The sequence below is a fragment of the Anolis carolinensis genome, chromosome 6, assembly GCF_035594765.1.
Source record: "Anolis carolinensis isolate JA03-04 chromosome 6, rAnoCar3.1.pri, whole genome shotgun sequence".
Classification (NCBI taxonomy): Eukaryota; Metazoa; Chordata; class Lepidosauria; order Squamata; family Dactyloidae; genus Anolis; species Anolis carolinensis.
This window is the reverse complement of record NC_085846.1, coordinates 62,809,223-62,830,577: the sequence shown is the minus strand read 5'-3', so window position 1 is coordinate 62,830,577 and position 21,355 is coordinate 62,809,223. Positions and strand designations below refer to the sequence as shown.

At 41.9% G+C, this 21,355-nt stretch overlaps 1 long non-coding RNA gene across 1 annotated transcript; it reads left to right on the top strand.

The window, feature by feature from the left end:
• Window positions 1-884: 884 nt before the first annotated feature.
• On the top strand, window positions 885-20,551 carry LOC134292649 (uncharacterized). The gene is made up of 4 exons (XR_009999906.1): window positions 885-1,048; window positions 4,677-4,788; window positions 17,671-17,785; window positions 19,948-20,551. It is a non-coding gene; the product is annotated as an uncharacterized LOC134292649 (long non-coding RNA).
• The last annotated feature ends 804 nt before the right edge of the window (window positions 20,552-21,355 follow it).

Sequence of the window (21,355 nt, the reverse complement as noted above, 5' to 3'; positions counted from 1 at the left end):
AGTGCTTCTCAATCTGTGGGTCCTTCAACTCCCAGAAATCCTAACAGCTGGTAAACTGGCTGGAATTTCTGGGAATTGTAGGCCAAAACACCTGGGGACCCACAGGTTGAAAACCACTGGTGTAGATGCACACAGAGTATTCTTCCGCCTCATTGTGGCCAATTACACATGTCTGGGAAACCCACATTCAATTGCATTTTCCTACTGTTATTCCCTAGAAACTGTTATTGACAGGCATGCTGCTTCTAAAACTTAAAGGCAGCATGTGATTGGAGCCTAGAAGCAACCAGTTGCAAATCATGAGTTACTTCTAATTTTTGTGATAAGACAGTATTCTCATTTCCTCTCATATAGCGTAGGATGCATCCAGATTGACTGAAAACTCCAAAATTTTGGTCCATTCTGTTGTTCCATTCTTTCCAAAGTGGAGCTGGTTTAAAAGACTTCTGGAACTCAATAAATAACACTATTTATTATAAATCTCTAATTACATTCTACAGTATTACTTTTATATCCATGGAGGATGCATCCTGAATTGTATGTGGATATGCAAACTCTATTGAGAGAACAACCTCCAGAGGAAGCATATCATAGAGTTATGCTGGTGGACGTATTTTGTTAGACACAACTAAATGAAATTGTGGATTGGTCTCAAACTCCAGTTTGAGACCAATCAAGTTCCCAACTACACCAAACTAACCTTGGGACATTTTTTTGCTCAGTCACTATGTTTCTGTGTTTCCTCTTGGAAGGTATAACAGTATAGAGATCTCTTTGTATAAAGTGTTAACAGTCTGTTTTATTATTTTTAAAAATCTCTCTTTAATCCTGTTTGGGAAAATGACAGAATGCACTGTGTTCAGTTACATAAGATCACAGAGTGTCATATAACATAACACAACACAAGCTGACATGGTTTGCTTTGAAGTGACATGTGCATCATCTTGGAATGAAGCTTGAGGAAACAGTACAAGAAGACAGGAATCTGTGAGCTGACAATCAGAACAGAGGATGCCACATGGATTGAGTTTAATGTGGATGACATGAGGTTAGTGAAGCCCTTAAACATCTATCCCAGTTCTAATTGCCTGTGTTGCAATGTGAAATGTATTGTACGTTTCTGTCAATTCAACACTTGTTTTATCTGGGAACATAAAGTAAGACTGAGTGGTCATATTTACAAGAACATCAACATCACTGAGCCTTGCTTCTTTCCTTTTACTTTGGGAAAGACTATATCTCCTGATATGAACCTGCCAGGGCTCTAAAATCTTCAGGGAAAGTTTTTCTCATGGTCCCACCACCATAGTAGGCTTGACTGGTTAGGATTTGAAAGCAAGCCTTCTTTGTGGCTTTTCCCACTTTTTAGAACTCCCTTCCATGTGAGGCTAGCTTTGCCTTCTTCCCTGCTTTCACTGGCAGATGAAGGCTATTTAAGGTAAGCTTTTAAGGTTACTGGGCATGTTTTATTAAGATTTAAACTTTTCAATGGTTCAATTGATTTTAAAATGTTTATGTTTCAAATTATGTGAAAAATGTTTCCACATAATGTTTGGAAGTTGCCTGAGAGAAAGATGGAATATAAAATTAATAAATAAAAGTAAATAAATAAATAAATAAATACAGTTGTGACATTCATTTATTGTTCTTCAGTCAAAGTCACCAGAGTAGCTTTTGAAAAGTAAAAAGAAATTGCAGCAGAGCAAAGTTGTGAAATACCACCCTCCTTTAAATACATGATGAGATCGAGGACCTCGTCAGTTGGCTGCTAGGCTCAGTTTCCATGGGCTTAGGAAACCCATGGGTGTCTCATGGAGAACATAACATGACATGAAGGCACTTCTGGTGGGAATTCATGGGGCTCCATGTTGTAAGTGCATGGAAATAGAGCCTGAAGACCTCTATCAGGAGTTGAGTGTCAATCAACTCCTGATAGAGAAAGATGTTGTAAAGCAGGGAGAAAACAGGGAAAAGTGCAGTAAGCTTGTGGGATGGCTGGCCCTTCCCCAAAGACCAGAGGGAACAGGTAAAGGCAGTTCCTTCTGCTTTCCCCCGCTTTCCTCCCACTCCATCTAATGAGGTCCCCAATTTCTTCTTTTACATAGGCAATAAAGGTAATATGGTAGTGTTTTTTTGTTGCAAATACACCAGAAAAGCCCCTTGATATGGATTCCAAAGGTATGGCACTACAACCAAAGCATCCTGCTAGTAGTTAGCATTTTAAAGGAGAAGAACGTGGAGGAGAACCGTAGAAGTCAATCTGAAGAGATGCCTGGGCTCCTGTAGGAATAGAGAATTCTGAAAAATCTTGCAAAAGGTTTTTCTATGATACAAAAACACATTGGAATGGAATTTAAAACATGTAGGCTTTTATTAATACAGTAGAGTCTCACTTATCCAACGTAAACGGGCCGGTAGAACGTTGGATAAGCAAATATGTTGGATAATAAGGAGACATTAAGGAAAAGTCTAGTAAACATTAAATTAGGTTATGATTTTACAAATTAAGCACCAAAACATCATGTTATACAACAAATTTGACAGAAAAAGTAGTTCAATACACAGTAATGCTATGTAGTAATTACTGTATTTACGAATTTAGCACCAAAATATCATGATATATTGAAAACATTGACTACAAAAATGCGTTGGATAATCCAGAACGTTGGATAAGATGTATAATTATGATGTATAATTATGCTGTTTTTAATTTATATTTTAATTTTTATTGTAATTTTTAATCTTGGATGACTTTTAATTTGATGTAAACTGTGTTTGTGATGTATATTGTAAGCCGCCCTGAGTCCCCTGATGGGTGAGAAGGGCGGGGTAGAAATGATGTAATAAATAAATAAATAAATAAATAAATAAGTGAGTGTTGGATAAGTGAGACTCTACTGTACTTCAGACATGCTAGCTGGTTGATTGTGTGGGTACAGGTCAAAACATTAGCTTTTCAAGCTCTAGCTTAGAACACAGTGCTTATTAAAAAGCGTGCATCAGACTATAACCAGATATTCTGTTGCTATAATGCTTATAATCTTCTAATGCAGCCTTCCTGGTCAATGTTTGAATTCTTCCAGTCAAGAAGAACATAATGATCGGCCAGGAAGGCTGTTTACTTATCTGAAAGTAGTGTAGGAATGGGCCATGGAGAAACCTAGATGAAGGCACAGAGAAATCCAGGGTAGAAGGTGGGTGAGGCAAAACTGGAAGTAAAGATCCTCATGCTGAAATCATGGTCATAATGGTCATCATTTCACTGTTACTGGCATCAGAACATCAAGAACAGAGCAGGGAGGCAATAGGGGTTTCCATTTCAATAGGGCAACTTCCACGGGTGTACCACCATCCCTGTTGAGGACCAGTACAATTCACTTGCAATTCAAAATAAATTAGCTGAATTTAGTGAAAGAGGAGAGAAGGCCATTCTCTCTAACAGAAAGAATGCAAGAAATGAGGTGGATATGTTTGACAGCTGTTGTGTGTTAACACAGGTCACTTTTACACTGTAGACTGGGATAGATCTTTGCAAATGATCTAGGAGAGTGCTTTGGGAATGTAAGAATTAGTAGAGGTAGATGTAACAGCTGTTATGTGTTATGCAGTTCAATTGTACACAATAGGGACCACATGGGAGCTGGATAGAAGTGGTCCATCTGGGAGAATTTGCAGTGGTGTCGTTAGAGTAACTTTTATCTCTCTCCACCTCCAATGCAATCCTATACCTGCTTCCTGACCTTTACTACAAAAATATTGGGCACTGACTTCCAGGTTAAAAGATATAGTATTGTCATCATATAGTATAATCTTATACATGTTTACTTAGAAGCAAGTTGCACTGAATTCAGTGAAGCTTACTCCCAAATAAGTATACATAGGTTTGCAGACAGTATGGTTTAACATAGGGTATATCTGTAATTAATGTCGTTTGGAACCACTTTAACTACTGTAGCTGAATGCTATGGAATCAACAATAAACTCCCACAAAAGCGTATAAAGAAAGTCATTAATGTGTACCACTGCTCTGTGGTTGGTGTAATAATGATCAACTACTATCTGGACCTCAAAATAGTTCAAAGATTTCCTATGTAATCATCTGCATAGCAAAAACACTTTCTTCAATACCGATTTGAAACTGCATTAAATAGTCAGTGTTGATGGGCCTATGTCTCATAGCAGGCTAATGCAGCTTCTCCTTTCTCTGCCTTTTTCCTGCACATTGAGTCTTATGGATTCTCATTGAATCAACACTGACCTGATAACCTCTCTTTAATCTTTTGTAATCTTTTTCAATATTTACTTTTCCATTCAATAAATCCTGAAACCTCAAGTGAGCTTTAATACCTTCTTAATATATGGTACCTGTGTGCACCTTCTCCTCTCTTTGAGGAAAGTTTGCTCAGAGATTTTTATTTTTATGATACCAAGTGGACGTTACAGGAGATGAACCTAGGAATGGAGGAATATTTTCTTGATCCTCTGTGACAATTGATAGAACCCGATGATGGCACTGTGCAGAGGGATGAAAAGAAATGTGTAATAACGGTTTTTTAGAGAAATGTATCCAATTTCTGTCCTACGAGACTCTTAATGAGAGTATGTGATTTGGTTTATTAACAAATATGAATAAACTATGTGCATAAATATTTTTTCACCTCTTTTCTGAATTATAGGTGAATAAATTAAACATGGAAAAGATATTTTTCAAAAATATGTAGGAACATATTTTTGTCAAAGGGAAAATGCATCAAACTGAGCATCAAATTCAGAAGAAATCATTAAAAGGTGAGTGAATTAGGAAACATATAGAGCAAAAGATGCCCAAATTCCTATATAGCAAGAACAACAAATAAGAAACAACAAAATCATAATCTTTCCCATAATGTTGCCATGACAATTGAAGTAGAATCAAACTGCTATAATTTTGCATAAGGCCAGCAAAATCAAGACTTGCTTAATAATGCAAAACTCGGGATAGACAGAATAATGGAAAATATTATGTAGTGTAGTCCATGGTATGATAATTTCCCAGAGTATCTTTTATTTGTATAAAGAGAGTTTGAAATATGACTTGGTATAAGTCCAGCTGCAGTGGCCACTGGTGGCTCCCAGCTTTCAGTCTTAACCTTAAAGAGCTATCTAAAGTGCTGAATCTATCCATACTCCTGACAAATGGCTTCAGCACCTTGGAGAGTGCCTTTAGGATTCACATTAAAATCTGGTAGTGTGATTCACCATCCCACTCACATGGAAGTCAGCAGCACCCCATAATACATATGACATGTGTGCTCGTTGCTCTTTGTTCTGGAAAGATTGGAGATAATGCAGTGGTTCTCTTGCAGCTTCTCTTCTTGTGTAACATAGAAGGAGGGCAAATTGTTAGTTATTATATATATTTTTGCTTTTGTAATTTTGAAGAGGGAGATGTATCTATGGAATTTTCTCTCTCAGGTGCCAAAATAAGATGTTAGGGAGTGTTTTATACTTACGTCATGTGTTGCTCAGGCCTGGAATATACTGCATAGAGAAAGTGATGTTAGCTTCCAAGCATGTTAACACAAACTGCCTGACTAGTCTCATGACTCTATCACACCAAAACGTATTTTATTTATTTTATTTACAACATTTTTAACCCGCCTTTCTCACCCGAGGGGACTCAAGGCGGCTTACAACACCCGGCAAGATTCAATGTCAAAAAATCAATAAAATTAACAACACATTTAAAACCATTAACAGTAATTGGTAAAAAATACATTAAAACATATACATTACTTAATTCCATTCTTCCAAGAACCTTGTACATAGACCTTAATTCAGACCGTGTCAATATTTGCTTACTCATTAAATGCTTGCGTACAAAGCCATGTCTTTACGTTCTTCCTGAAGCCCAGAAGGGTCGGGGCCTGCCGGATGTTACTGGGGAGGGCGTTCCACAGCCGAGGAGCCACCACTGAAAAGGCCCTGTCCCTCGTTCCCACCAGCCGCACCTGAGAGGCAGGTGGGACCGAGAGCAGAGCCTCTCCCGACGATATTAGCGTTCTTGATGGTTCATAGGAGGAGATACGTTTGGACAGGTAAGTTGGACCAGAACCGTTTAGGGCTTTGTAGGTCAAAACCAGCACTTTGAATTGGGATTGGTAGCATATTGGTAGCCAGTGGTGCTAGTGGAGTAGTATGCTCCCTGTATGTTGCCCCAGTTAACAATCTGGCTGCCTCCCGTTGTACTAATTGGAGCTTCTGGGCCGTCTTCAAAGGCGTAGAGTGCATTGCAGTAATCCAAATGGGATGTAACCAGAGCATGGACCAACGTGGCCAAGTTAGACTTCCCAAGGAATGGGTGCAGCAGGTGCACAAGTCTTAGTTGTGCAAATGCTCCCCTGGCCACCACTGAGACCTGTGGCTCCAGGCTCAATTATGAGTCCAGGAGAACACCCAGACTGCGAACCTGTGTCTTCAGGGGGAGTGCAACCCCGTCCAACACAGGCCTTATGACTGACCAGGAGGACATCTGTCTTGTTTGGATTCAATTTTAATTTGTTCACCCTCATCCAGTCCGACACTGTGGCTGACACAGCGGTTCAGGACCTGGACAGCCTCCTTAGTGACAGGTGGGAAGGAGTGACAGAGCTGGACATCATCTGTGTACAGATGTCACCACACCCCGAAACTCTGGATGATCTCACCCAGCGGCTTCATGTAGATGTTAAATAACATGGGGGAAAGTGCTGAACCCTGTGGGACCTCACGAGTCAATGGTTGTGGGGCCGAGCAGGTGTCCCCCAAAGACACCATCTGGGAACGACCCTCCAGAAAGGACCGGAGCCATTGTAAAACAGTACCTCCAAGCCCCATTCTGGCAAGGCGTCCCAGAAGTATACCGTGGTCAACGGTATCGAAGGCTGCTGAGAGGTCTAGCAGAACCAGCAGGGACACACACACCCTGTCCAGTTCCCGGCGTAGATCATCAACTAGGGCTACCAAGGCTGTCTCGATACCATGCCCCGGCCTGAAGCCAGACTGCGCCAGATCTAGAAAATCAGTGTCAACCAAGAATGCCTGGAGTTGTGTGGCCACCACACGTTCCACGACCTTGCCCAAAAAGGGGAGTTTGGAAATAGTTATCCAACTGAGTGAGGTCCAGTGATGGCTTTTTCAACAGTGGTTTGATCACAGCCAATTTAAGGCTCGCTGGAACAATGCCTTCCTGAAGGGAGGCATTCACCACCACCTTCACCCACTCAGCCAATCCCCCTCTGGCTTCTCTCACCAGCCAGGATGGGCAGGGGTCTAGGATGCATGTGGTAGCCCTCACCTCTCCAAGCACCTTGTCCACATCCTCAGGCTGAACCAATTTAAAGGAATCCATCAAAATGGGACAAGCAGGTGCTCTTGCTACATGGTGTCAAAGCCAGAACGGATCAAAGTGACTTTGTCCGCAAAGAACCGAGCAAATGCTTCACAGCGGGCTGCCAAGTTGTCAGGGATCCCATCTTGAGGGACGGGATATAACAAACCTCTGACAACTCGGAACAGCTCTGCCGGACGGTTCTTTGCGGATGCAATATTAGCTGCAAAGAAAGAGTTTTTGCAGTTTTTGCCCTAAGATAGGAACATAGCTGTGTTTGGTTTGACTCGCTCGGCTTTGAATGCCACACACACTCTAGTCCCCTCTTCTTTCTCTTCATCGCTGCCAGCTCCTCGGTGAACCAAGGAGATGGTTTAACTCTCGTACTCGAGAGGGGGCATTCTGGAGCGATCGTGACTATTGCCCTAGTCACCTCCTTATTCCAGAGGGCGAACAGAGCATCGACAGAATCACCAGCTGAGGAGGCGGGAAACTCCCCAAGAGCCGTCAGGAATCCATCCAGATCCATAAGCCTCCTGGGGCGGACCATTTTAATAGGTCCTCCATCCCTGTGGAGGTTAGGGGGTGCCGTAAGTCTAAACCTGATCAGGTGATGATCAGTTCATGGCAAAGGAGCGATGGTAAGCTCCTCCACCCCACCACCTTCTCCCATCCCTAACAGAAAACCAAGTCAAGTGTATGCCTCTGTGGGTGAGACCAGATACTATCTGGGACAGCCCCATGGTTGCCATGGTGGCCATGAAGTCCTGAGCCATGCCGGAAAGGATGGTCTCAGCATGGACATTGAAGTCCTCCAGCACCATAAGCCGCTGAGACTCCAACGCCAGGCTCGAGACCACCCCTGCTAGCTCAGGCAGGGAGACTGTAGTGTAGCAGGGTGGTTGGTAAACTAACAGAATCCCTAGTCTGTCCTGGTCACCCACTCTCAGATGGACACATTCGAACAAGGTTGACTGTGGGATGGGGCACCTAGTCAGGGGGATGGAATCCTTGTAGACTACAGTGACACCACCTCCCCATCCTCTGGATCTTGGTTGATGCTGCACGGTATAACCTGGTGGACAAAGCTGGGTGAGATTCACCCCCCCCCCCCAGCCTTGTCCAACCAGGTCTCCATTATGCACACTAGGTCTGCCTGCTCATCCAGGATAAGGTCCTGGATGATTGTTGCTTTCCCTTTGACAGACCTGGTGTTCAGTAGCACCACCTTTAATCCAAAGGAACCGCCAGCCTGGGCATCCAAATTTACCATGTCAGGAGGCCGTTTTAGATCTACAAGAACTCTCTTTCTATCCCTAGGCCAAATTAACTTATTAACTTTCCCATATCTCCCCCTCCCCTGTATTACAGTAGAGTCTCGCTTATCCAACGTAAACAGGCTGACAGAATGTTGGATAAGCGAATATGTTGGATAATACGGAGACATTAAGGAAAAGCCTATTAAACATCAAATTAGGTTATGATTTTACAACTTAAGCACCAAAGCATCATGTTATACAACAAATTCGACAGAAAAAGTAGTTCAATACGCAGTAATGCTATGTAGTAATTACTGTATTTACGAATTTAGCACCAAAATATCATGATATATTGAAAATATTGACTACAAAAATGCGTTGGATAATCCAGAACATTGGATAAGTGAGTGTTGGATAAGTGAGACTCTACTGTACTTCTATAGGGGCTCCTCGGCTGCCTGGCAGCCACTCCCTCTCAACAAGGTCCATCATGAGACTAGTGCTAGCCTTTACATATGGGTAGAGATCCTGCGTTATACTCCAACCTCCTTTAAAGATGGTTCTTTCCTTCTCTCCTGCACTCTCTTGTCCCTGATGAACATGTTGGTCCAAATGATAACTGCCACAAGGATGGGGAAGAATTCCAAAAATGTTAGGCCATGTTACAGGCTGTCCTTTTGCAGCAGTGGCCCTGAAAGAAGACACCAAAACCAATGCTCCCAGCTGCATCTGAGTGGATTTGTAACTCACTCCCAGGCTCCTATTTCACCTTCCACAAGGAAACCCATTGAACCTTTGAGATCCTTCTGCATTCCCTTTGTTACCCGAATCTGGTGATATGGGGCATGCACCCTGGCTGTATCCTGAGCTAGGTGACCGCAGAAGGGCCTACCTGGAGACACCACTTTGGAGCAAAATTGAAATGGCCCAAGAGGGCCTGGAGTTTTTTTTAAAAAAATCACAGTTTTCTTGGTGGCTGCTCTGTCAATCCATGTTTGTAGCGAAGTGAGTTTTTCTGTTGGGAGGAAGTACACCCCCCGCACTGAGTCCAGCAGGATTCCCAGGAAGACAATGGAGATGGAGGGGTCTTCCATTTTTTCCTGTGCTAACAGGATGTCAAACACCCTGGCCATGAACATGAAAGTATTAAGCAGGTGAGAGCAATCCTCCCTGCCCTGCCTACCCACAAAAAGAGCGTTGCCCAGCTAGTGCGTTACGGACCTGGACTACCCCCAGGACTACCTGCAGGAGAGACACTGATGGTTGGGGCCTGGAATGGCCCAGCAATTCTCTCTGCCACTAACTCTTTGGTGATCTTACATTTGAGGACCTTGGGCATCTGCATGGCTGTTTTTATGTTTCCTGAGGTAAAGGCTATGTGCGGTCCCTTCACAGGATGCAAAAACAAGAAGTGAAGCTCTCCCTCAGAAAGTTATCTGCTGTGTTGTCAGGATAAGCCTTGAGCCAAGGTAGCATGGGGGGTAGCCTAACCAGGGTGAGGGCGAGGGAAGGAAGGCCTGCTGGGGGCTCACATACCAGACCCTCTGTTGGCAACTTCCATCTTGGAACCAGGCTGGTGATTAGCCTGGCCTGCTCGAAAGGGCTGCAGAACATCTGGCTGCTTACTGCATGCGGTCTTTGTATGCAGTACTTGCATACATGGTCAAAATGGCAGTCTGCCCATTGGCACTTGCCCATGTTGGACTCCCAGCATGCTGCACACCTGGAATCCTTTCTGCTCCACCCATGATCTGGACGCTCTGCCTCTGATTTACCTTTAATGCTGGCCTGCACCTCAGTGAGTCAGATGTCATAGGTGAAGAGTGGCACAATGGAGGAGGCAGCCCCAAGGCTAGCAAGAGCCAAATGCAGAGCTGGGCTTGGTGGCCATGCTGGATTGACCTATGAAGGGTGTAGTAGAGAAAAGTTATGGATAGCCCTGATAGGGGCTGGAGGTTCAGGGGGCTGCCATGGAGGGGCAGGAAAGCTGCTGAAGTGGCTGAACGTGTTAGGCTTTCTGGTAGCAATTGGCTGCAGCCTAAAATAGCCCTTATTTCAAACATGTCCTTTTTAGTAGCAGCATCTGAACTATTTTCTTTAACTTTTTCCTTGTTTTACCTTAAAGGGTAGTAGGGACAGTACCACTGGGCTGTGAATTCCACTGGGCCTCCCTGAGTCCCCCCTAGGGGGTGAGAAGGGCGGGATAGAAATGTTGTGATAAATTGTAATAAATAATAAATAAATTCTATGTAATGTTTGATGTTGCTCTTCAGTTTGAATTTGAAGGGTACCTCCAACTTTTGTTGTCCATGTTTGCACCTTCATTTCTTGTTGATTATGACAAAATGATATGTTTACTTTATATTACCCTGGGCATTCATTAGAGAGAAGATGTGATGTATACATTTACCAGGCAAAGAAATGAGTATATAGAAGCCAGGAGTAAGTCACTAGTTCTTAGATGTGGTTCCATTTCTGTGAAATGGAAACACTGTAATTAATTTGGTGAGGATGTTACAAGGATGAATAAAGATTGTAAGTTTATTTTGACTATAAAGCTGCCATGCAAAAATAACAAGCCCAAAACACACACACCTTCCTCCTGGAACCTTGTGAATACCTTTCATTCATTCTGGATGGCTTTAATCAATGTGGTATCAAGTTCCCTTAAGGCTCAGAAAGCATTTTGTAATAATAGCAGTGTACTCTGTTCTGTCAGACTGTATTGAAGTTCTCCAATGAATATTAAAACCATATTGCAGTGCACAGTCAAATGTTAAAGACACAAATTTGGCAGCTAGCATTCAGTATCTTATATTAAGAGCCAAAGTCTGAATACCATGCCCATAATCAGAAAAGGAGACACCCTGTCCCTTGCTTTATTTTTTTCCTGAAATGTCATGTCTTATTAAAAAAAAATTCCCAGTAGGATTATTGGATGAAAATTTATGCATATCTCAAAAACATATTCAGAAACTCTCCAGGCTAGAAGAACGAATCATTAATCTGATAATATATTATTTAGAGGAGTCAATTAGGCTTTGGAGAGTTGGAGGGTAGAGGAGCAAAAGGGCAACATTTCCACAAAGTTTGCCTCTGAATGGCATGTGCCAAAAGCGAATAAAAGAGCAGCAAAGAAGCAGGGCTTGGTGAGTGTTAGTGTCTACCTGCGTAAACGCTTGGGATTGATTGACTCAACCCTCCCATGCGAGTCTATCAGTGTCATTATGTTTGTTACAGGATGAATGGTGTAATTGTTTAGCGGGAGATATCAACATGTTCAATCAAAAAGCTAATATGTGCATTATTGCTTTGCTGGTTTTTAAACCCTTTTCTCATTATAGGCATCGATCTTCCTTAAAAGCACTTCTCCAAATATTTGGCTCCATGACATGAACAGGTCCTTTAGTCTTTAGGTGGTTTTTTTTTATAACCCTCTACTTCTTTTTCATCTCTTTCTTCCGTCTCCTCCCTCTTCTGATTCTGCCAGAGGGAAGATATCTTTATTCAGGTTAATTGTAAGATGCTAAAATCTACCTCACTGCATGTGGCAAGCATTTTGAAAACAGACTGTTAAGAGTTGCAATCCAAAGTTTCTCATCTTCTCCATGGGCTGGAACGGTTATAGCTCCTTTTTGTCTCTTAATACGGCAGAAGGGAAAACACAACAAATGTTCTCTGAAAAAGGAGAGGCATTTTTAATCTCTTCAAGAGGAAGTGGAAGAGGATGCTTTTATTTTTAGACTGATTTTTCCAGATTCAAAGGATGGAAAGGGCATACATGAGCAAGCATTAAACTGTGTGAGATGGCAAGCATTGGGTTTTGCAGGATGACAGCCTTCACTGCCACTGTCCCATCACTACAACAGCTGCTTTGGGTTACACACAGAGAGGAAATTGGGATATAAACAACATACATAATTTAAAAAAAATCCTTACCCACAAAATCCCATATCATTATGCACAAAAACCACAATCTATCTTGGGTGGAATGTTATGATCGTATTGGTGGTTCTTCACACAGTGATGTGGAAGACTCTTTTCTGTGTTGTGATTGTACATTACTGATGAGCAGAGCTGTAGCGAAGGGGGGGGGATTAGGGGTTCAAACCCCCTCCTCCCTGAAAATTTTCAGGTTAAAAAAACCCCATAGTTTACTCATGAATTTTAACTGATTAACCAAATCTCCATGAGTGTCCACTGAAGTTTATCTGTCTTGGATGTCCACTGAAGTTTATCAATAGAGCCTGATTTTTAAATTATTTTGCTTAATGGAACTACTCTTCATGATTTGCTAAAAAAAAGTTTCAACCCCCCCCCCCCCATTTTTCCTGGCTGTGGCCCTGCTGATGAGTGTGTGAATTCACAGAGGAAAGAGATGCTCTGTCCAGATCACTGGATGGGCTATAGCAGTGGTTCTCAACCTGTGGGTCCCCAGATGTTTTAGCCTTCAACTCCCAGAAATCCTAACAGCTGGTAAACTGGCTGGGATTTCTGGCAGTTGTAGGTCAAAACACCTGGGTACCCACAAATTGAGAACCACTGGGCTATAGGTTCAGAAGGTTGTTCTGACACCAGGGCCGGCCCTAGGTATTTTTCAAGTGTAAGCAAACAGTATTTTTGCTCCCCCCTAAACCAATCACTGAAAAATAAAAGGTAGAAGGTAGAGGTGAATAGAATAGATAAAAGAGTTACCTTACAAACCAGAAGTTTATTTATATCATTATGTTCATATAGTTACATTACACAGAATTAACGCAAAATAACTTGCATTTTAGAATGCAAATATTTTATTAAATTTAGCAACAATTTTAAGTTTTTATTGTTATTTTTGGTCTACAAGTACTACACAGGTTTCCTGGTCAGGTTTCCTGCTATCTCTTCAGAAGGTTTTTCAGACATTGGGTTTGCTAATAATAGTGAACTCAATCCCATGCTTGTTGAGTCTGTCAATCAGTGGGAATGTTGCAATTGGCCACCTTGATTAGCATTGAATGGCTTTGCAGCTCTAAAGTCAATCAGGGAGGATCTCTGCATAGAGGTCTGTGGTAAATGAGGCAAGTGGAAATGTCGGAAATGAGGCAAGTCTTGTCTGTTGGATGCAAGTGGGAATGTTGCAATTGGCTACTTTGATTAGCATTGAATGGCCTTGCAGATCTAAAGTCAATCAGGGAGGGTCTTTGCATAGAGGTCTGTAGTAAATGAGGCAAGTGGAAATGTTGGAAATGAGGCAAGTCTTCTCCGCTGGAGGCAAGTGGGAATGTTGCAATTGACCACCTTGATTAGCACTGAATGGCCTTCCAGCTCTAAAGTCAATCAGGGAGGGTCTCTGCATAGAGGTCTGTAGCAAATGAGGCGTGGAAATGTCAGAAATGAGGCAAGTCTTGTCTGCTGGAGGCAAGTGGGAATGTTGCAATTGGCCACCTTGATTAGCATTGAATGGCTTTGCAACTGCAAAGTCAATCAGGGAGGGTCTTTGCATAGAGGTCTGTGGTAAAGAGTAAAATACTATATACAATAATAATAATAGAGAAAAATAATAATGCAATAATAATGAGTAAAATCATGAATACAATTATAATAATAGAAAATAGTAATAAATGTAATTAGAATAATAAATGTAATAATAATAAATGTAACAACAACAAACACAATAATAATCCCACAATCACCATAGATTATTTTAACTACAGGGAAAGGGGAAAGTGCTGTGTGTATTTAAATAAGAAAAAAAATGGGAAAGACTGACTTGGGAAGGGGGTGGGAAAGAAGGACTGGAAATGAGAAAAACTTGAAATGGGAAAGGGAGTTTGAAAAAGAAAGAAAATTAGGTGGAAAGAAGGTAGCTGGAAAAGTTGGACAGCTTGGAGAGGGAAGGGGGCAACTGGGGAAGGGGGAAAGATTGAGGTGGGAAAGGGGGCTGGAAACTGGGAAAGGCTGGGATGGAAAGTGGAGACGCATAGAATCATAGAGTTGGACGAGACCTCATGGGCCATCCAGTCCAACCCCCTGCCAAGAAGCAGGAAATCTCATTCAAAGCACCCCCGACAGGTGCCCATCCAGCCTCTGCTTAAAAGCCTCCAAAGAAGGAGCCTCCACCATAGTCCGGGGAAGAGAGTTCCACTGCCGAACAGCTCTCACAGTGAGGAAGTTCTTCCTGATGTTCAGGTGGAATCTCCTTTCCTATAGTTTGAAGCCATTGTTCCGCGTCCTAGTCTGCAGGGCAGCAGAAAACAAGCTTGCTCCCTCCTCCCTATGGCTTCCCCATACATATTTGTACGTGGCTATAATGTCTCCTCTTAGCCTTCTCTTCTGCAGGCTAAACATGCCCATTTCTTTAAGCCGCTCCTCATAGGGCTTGTTCTCCAGACTTTTGATCATTTTAGTTGCCCTCCTCTGGACACATTCCAGCTTGTCAACATCTCCCTTTAACTGTGGTGCCCAGAATTGGACACAGTATTCCAGGTGTGGTCTGACCAAGGCAGAATAAAGGGGTAGCATGACTTCCCTGAATCTAGACGCTATACCCCTATTGATGCAGGCTTCTCATTGGCTTTCTTAGCAGCCACATCACATTGCTGGCTCATGTTTGACTTGTTGTCCACAAGGACTCCAAGATCTTTTTCACATGTACTGCTGTCTAGCCAGGCGTCCCCCATTCTGTATCTTTGCATTCCATTCTTTCTGCCAAAGTGAAGTATTTTGCATTTATCCCTGTTGAACTTCATTTTGTTAGTTTCGGCCCATCTCTCTAGTCTGTTAAGATCGTTTTGAATTCTGCTCCTTTCTTCTGGAGTGTTGGCTATCCCTCCCAGTTTGGTGTCATCTGCAAACTTGATGATCGTACCTTCTAACCCTTCGTCTAAGTCGTTAATAAAGATGTTAAAGAGAACCGGACCCAGGACGGAACCCTGCGGCACTCCGCTTTATTTGCCAGTGTCGCGCGCCTCTGCCTCTGCCGTTTCTCTTCTTTTCCCTCTTTTTCCTCCTCCATGGCCAGCTGGAGGAGTAGGAGGGTTGGCAGGAACAGTGGCCTTCCTGCCTGGGGGCCCCTGTGCAGCTCGCGGCTTGTCCTCCTCTTTCTCCATGATCAGCTGGCTTCAGAGCCTCGCCTCAAAGGGCGGATTTTTCAGCCCCCCAAAAGAGGTGTCCACGTCAAGTGCCTACTCGGAAAAAGAGGAGAGGGCACACATGCTTTCAAAGTCTCCGCCTCAACTGCACCTTCAGCAACCGTGTAGTTTGCCTACCAGTTGAACCGCCCCTGTCTGACACTCCCCTGTATCATAGAGAGCCAATGCAATTTCTGCTAGGTTTAGCTGAAGGGGGTAAAATTAGTAGCTATCATTGTATTTTAAAAGTCATGTGTATCCAGTGGGCTAGTCCAATGCAATCTCCTTATATCAGGAAAATGGCGCACCCCAAGTTAGACTTTCGTAGTAAACACACATCTGTAAAAAAATGATTGTTAATGATATTGCCAAGAGCAGGCTTGAGTTGCTCTAAGTGCTGCTTACAATCCTACCCAATTAACAATGTGATTTGGGTTTTTGTGTGTGTTAATATTGCCATAGCCCTTCATTTTTTCTTTCCCACAGTTCTGTCTCAGAGACCTGTTTCCATCTGAAATGAGGCCTCATCCTGACATTGGCCTTAATTTGTATTGACAAGTTCACTTGTTACTATTATGTATCCTTAAGAAATTTCCTTGTTAAAGGCTGAGAGGTTAACCACTGAACCCAGATTGTCTCCAGTGAATCAAACTCAATTTTCTTGAGCTTATTGAAAGCAATCTTCTCTGCTCCGAAGGAGCTAATTAGAGTGAAGAATGCAGCATGTTAGTCCGGGCAGCAACATTTATTGTATTCTCAATTACATTATGCATTTCCTTTCTGCAGGTCTGTGAAATGATTTTGCTTTCTTTTCTTTCTTTTTGTTGGATAAAAATGGGCACCGTGTAAATAGAAGCAAGGTGGGTCATTGTAATTCCTGCTCCAACATCCTCCGTTAATCATGTCAACTGGAAAGGGAAGAAAAAGAAAAGAGAAAAAGGACAGTTAAACTCATCTGCTTAATATAGTTACTGTAATGATTGCAACCACCTCAAGAAAGTTGCCATAGCTCATAGCAGAAGAACCAAGTTTAATATAGCATGGTCCTGTTATCCATGGACTCAACATCTATGGTTTCACTTATCCACACTCCAAAAAATAATTCCTATGGAAGAGTTTGTTGGCATCCCTAGGTCCTCTAGTGCTATTCTATTCATCTATCGTCAGAATATTGGATTTTCTATTATCTGTGGTTTTAGGTATTAGTGTGGAGTCTTGGAACATATCCCCTGCAGATATGGGGGGGGGTTGTACTTACTTACTCTTCTTCACAGCATATTCATACAAAAAGAAGAAGAAAAGAAATAGCAACAGTGGTCAATCCCTCTGCCTGACTTACCTAACAGCCAATCATAGTAAAAATGTTGGAAATGCTGGTCCAAATCTAGTAGTAGAAATCATCATCATCATCATTCTCATCAGCAAACACAATCTTAGACAACTGAATAGGGTTGGGAACCTTTAAAAAGTCTGGGTTTTTCCACTGCCAGGTCTCACTGTAGGATGCATTGAGCTCAACTGGAAGTGGCTCAAAGTTTGGGGAGAGTAGACAGCACTTTTAGCTTTCAGCCAATCCCAATTGTTCTGGGCACTTTATTCTAACACTCCTGCAGAACCTTAAATTTTTTTTGAAGATGAAAATATTTTGGTCAGAGTCAGAAACTTAGGGATAAAACCTGTATTGCTTAAATACCATATAGTATTTTTTAATTGAAAGATACTTTGGAGGTCAACAAGACTGACTCTCTGCCAAAGGTTATATCAACAATGAAGGCTACAGCTACATCTGTAACGTATGACTATTATTGAACCACTGCTTAAATATCTCCAACAAAGGAGAACCCATAATGTTGTAAGGAAATTTGTCCCAATTTAAATAGGTTCTCTTGTGAGACACTTATGCTAATGCTTAGCCATAACCTGCTGCTTTGGAAAATCTGCCTTTTATTTCTAGGCTTGGAAAACAGAAAACATGTCTTCTCTGCCTTTAGAATAACAGCTCTTTGTTTCGAAGACATCTGCTTTTAATTTCCAGACTAAATATATGAAGCTGTAGCTATGATCTAAAGGTAATCTCAACTCTTTGTGAATTATTTTCTGAAAATGGGTAAGCATTTTCATTTTTAGGCAGGTATATAACATGTTGACGTTTTATTTTGTTTTCTGTTTCATTTTTTAAAGGATTAGACTGCTGTTGCTGCTTTTGTATTTGAGATTTTTTTTCTTACATATATATTAGGGTTGAGCAAATTTTTCATTAGTCCCTTAAATTTGTTTCAAATTCGGTTCGAAAGCACTTTTGAAGTGATTTTTGAAACATCTGCTCACTGCCTAATATTACGAATTTGAATCAAAAAGCACCTTTTTTTATCTGTTTCTGATGTCTTCGGATGTAGCTGTAGCCCCTCTGAGAGGAGAAGCCATGTTGGCATGCCTCTCAACCAATCAGAGCGGAAGGAAGAGGGAGGAAGAGGCATGGCCATCGTTCTGCTAGCACTTTAAAAAAATGTTGCTTCAAAATTCCCCAAAAATCAGTGGATGGGTCAAACATTATGAAACTTGATAGGCAAAGAGTGGTTAATTTTTGCTTCCATTCTGGCAAATTTCATCCCTATAGCTTTCAAAAAGCAGGAGAATGAAGCCTCTGAATTTTCACCATTTATTTAAGTGGAAATGAAGCAAGCAGCCATTGCCTAGAAAAAACTCCATTTCCAAGAAGCCTTGCGCTAAGCCAATCAGAGCGGGAGAGGGAGGGAGGCAGAGGCATGGCCATCGTTCTGTTAGCGTTTTAAAAAATGTCGTCTCAAAAGAGACCTCATGGGCCATCCAGTCCAACCCCATTCTGCCAAGAAGCAGGAAATCTCATTCAAAGCACCCCCAACAGATGATTTTAAGCCTCTGCTTAAAAGCCTCCAAAGAAGGAGCCTCCACCACAGTCTGGGGCAGAGAGTTCCACTGCCGAACAGTTCTCACAGTGAGGAAGTTCTTCCTAATGTTCAGGTGAAATCTCCTTTCCTGTAGTTTGAAGCCATTGTTCCATTGCGTCCTAGTCTGCAGGGCAGCAGAAAACAACCTTGCTCCCTCCTCCCTATGACTACCCATCACGTAATGTCTCAGCCTTCTCTTTTGCAGGCTAAACATGCCTAGTTCTTTAAGCCGCTCCTCATAGGGCTTGTTCTCCAGACCCTAGATCATTTTAGTTGCCCTCCTCTGAGCATCTTGCCCAAACTTTCATACGGTATGTGAATTCTTGGAAGGTATGAGAAGTTTAGAGAGAGGGAGGGAGAGAGAGAGGGAGGGAGGGAGAGGTTTGAGTGTTGGACTCCGATTGTGGCTAGATTCCCCACTCAGCCATGCACTTGGGCAAGTCACACACTCTCAGCCCCAGAAAAGCCAATGAAACAGGAAATAGCACTTTCAAACCAGGAACTGATTTCCTTATTCAGAGGCTGATGGCCATCTGACAGGAATGATTTGATGGTGTACTATGATTTCTGTTCCTGGGTGATAAATGTCATTTCCTAATTGGTTCTGTCATAGAAACATGGCAAAATTTATGACACTGCCTGAACTTTGTCTTTGTTCAAGGAACATGGAGCACATAATGGTTTCCTGAGACACTGTCCACCTATTTAACAAAGTTTCAGCCACAACAACAAAGTTTCTGAAGTAGAACAATGACTTTCAAAGTAAAGACAACCCAATGAAACAGGAAATAAGACTTTCAAATCAGGAACAGATTTCTGCAATTATTAAAAAATGGTTTATTATAAAAGCTATGAAAATTCACCAAAAATTAGAGGATAAGGGAAATGTTCTGAATTTTGGTGAGCTAGCAATGTTAAATGTGTTCTACCACTATACCAAGTTTGAAGGAGATAGCTCAAAAAAGGAGGGTGGGAGAGGCCTGTAAAGTCTCCCAGTACTGTTTTTGGCCATTGTGCATGCACGTCCTCCATTAACGAATTACTTTTGAAATTAATGAATTTTTGTTAAATTTCAAAATTTTTGAAGACAAAATTCAGAAATGACATCAGAAACGAAACGCTAGTGCCCCCTACTTTTGAAGCGAGTTTAGAATCAATTTTTTCATGGATCGCTCAAGCCTAATATATATTGTTAGATTCTTTGTGCTCTCATGAGGCAAGATGGGAGATGCAAAATGTTTTGAAATTGACCCAACTAATTCAACTAAGTCAACTAATATCAACATTATTTTTCTTCCATATAGGAGGTACAGCCCTTTGAACAAGTTTCAGAAACTGGAAATATCACCCCAGAGGTCTTTCCTCCCAAGGGAACAACACAGAATCCACCAACAATAGAAGAAAACTTTCACTCAGTAATTCACAAATAGACAATAAAAATAGTAAAAAGAAATTTTAAAAACTAAAACAAAATTAAAAAAACTCTGAATGCAAGCAAAATACCATTGTCATTATTGAAAATACCATATATAGAACACATTTGTGTCTAGTAGAGGGACCAAAACATAGCACTATGACAATGAAAACATAAGATGTTTACATTAGAGCAATCATGGGATAAAGGATAGTAAAACCAAGCATCCAAAATGTTTTTGCACTATGGATCTAGAGTCCAATCGATAATGTGATATAAAGGTAGATGGCGTAGACCAGGTAACAGCCCTGCATATGTCCATTAAAGGGACACCTGTCAAAAATACTGCTGAGACTGCTGTGGCCCTGGTGGCATGAGCATGTACTCAGAGGGTGGAAGCCCCGTGAGTTCATAACAGGTAAGGATTAGTTTCACAATCCACTTAGAGAATTGTTGGTCTGAAAGAGGGTAACCCTTATTATCAGTCCTGTAACAGAGAAATAGTCTATTTGTAGAACAGGATGATGCAGTTCTATCTACATAGAAGGCCAAAGCCCTCCTGACATCAATGCAAACCTTTCCAACTGTGAGATGGGATTTTCAAAAAGGGCGAGTAGGACAATCTCCTGATTTACCTGAAAATGGGACACAACTTGAGATAAGAAAGTAATATCAGGTCGTAGAACGACCTTATCATGACAAAAAGAAAGGTATGAAAAGTGTCTTGGATTTGTTTATGTGTATATGAAATGTAAATCAAGTGTTTTTGCTGTTTTGCAAGTGTGTGTTTCAGCAATGAAACAGTTAACAGCAGGCCAGTTTGACTGACAGCCTGCTGTGACCTCTGAGACATGATTTCCGGCCTTGGAGGTCGGAACTTCCTTCGGACTAAGGAATGTGTTTCTTTTCTCTTGTACTGTGAGAGAAGAGCCAAGCCGAAGAATGCCGGCTTTGAGCGATGGACTTGGCTGCAATTGTAAATATCTTTGTAAATATTAAATAGATATTTGAACTTCAGACTGCAGATGTCTTTGAGTCTGACATTGGAGGAATTGGTGAGGGCAGAAGTTCACCAATTCCTCAGGGTGCTGGTCTGGAGCTGTTGATAGATGGTGTTGAAGAAACCCACCAACACACACCCTGACCACCCCTGGCTCTGCATACTGACATGGGTTATGGGCCCAGCACACTTCCGCTGCGTAATGAGGAAAAAGCTGATGGATGGCAGTTCAGCTACTGTGCGTGAGAATGGAAGCAAGAGACGGAGAGAGAATGACCAGTGAAGCTGCCAGAGAGGT